Below are 963 nucleotides of genomic sequence, written 5' to 3' on the forward strand. Positions count from 1 at the left end.
CTTCCTTTTATGTGAAGCACTTTGAATTACCACTGTGTATGAAATGTGCTATATAAATAAACTTAAAACATAATTCTGTATGAGCTAGTGTCAAGCCTTGATTAAAGCAGCTTTGAAACATTGCGTAGATGGCCTTGTGCCTATTTTTATAATGTATTCTATTATATAAAACATTTTAATATTTCTTCCCATGTAGCGAGTTTATGACCCTTCAGACTAAGACGGTGTTGAGTGCCATCCTGTTTGCCACAGGCCTGTGGTTATCATTCATCTTTCTGCTGCGGTACATCCTGAAAGCTCTCCTGTCCTATCATGGCTGGATCTTTGAGTCACATGGCAAAATGAGCTTCTTTACTAAAGTCTGGCTGGTGCGTCTCATATGAAATAAAGCATATGTAAAGTCAACACATGCAGTTTATAAAGTGGCTGTTTTTATGATTTATTCGGTCTGTTTTAGAGTCTTGTAAAGCTGTTGTCTGGCAGACGACCGTTGCTTTACAGCTTCCAGGCATCTCTTCCCCATCTGCCAGTACCGAGTATTGATGNNNNAAAAAAATCATGCTAAATGTATTATTTATTTTGCATTTCATATTGCAAATAAAAAGGAATCGCCACCATTTATTTTTTACACTGCACTCTGTATTGACGGTTTTCCTTCATATTATTTGTTTCTTACCTCTTTTAGTATCTAGAATCAGTTCGACCTCTTCTGGATGATGAGCAATATAAACAGATGGAGATTGTTGCTAATGACTTCAAAAAGGACCCTGCACCCAAACTCCAAAAACACCTCAAACTCAAATCCTGGTGGGCCACAAATTATGTAAGTAAACAAAGCCAGAGATCTTCTACATGGGAGGACTATAAGCCCTTGGTAACCCTATATTTGCAGGCAAACTAACAGGCATGTCACTGTGTGTGTAAACAGGTGAGTGATTGGTGGGAGGAGTACATCTACCTGAG

The 963-nt window shown here is 38.5% G+C and overlaps 1 pseudogene; it reads left to right on the plus strand.

Moving 5' to 3' along the window:
- LOC122362985 overlaps window positions 1-963 on the plus strand; it is a 6,367-nt pseudogene that overhangs the window by 2,402 nt on the left and 3,002 nt on the right.

The sequence above is a fragment of the Puntigrus tetrazona genome, chromosome 18, assembly GCF_018831695.1.
Source record: "Puntigrus tetrazona isolate hp1 chromosome 18, ASM1883169v1, whole genome shotgun sequence".
NCBI lineage: Eukaryota > Metazoa > Chordata > Actinopteri > Cypriniformes > Cyprinidae > Puntigrus > Puntigrus tetrazona.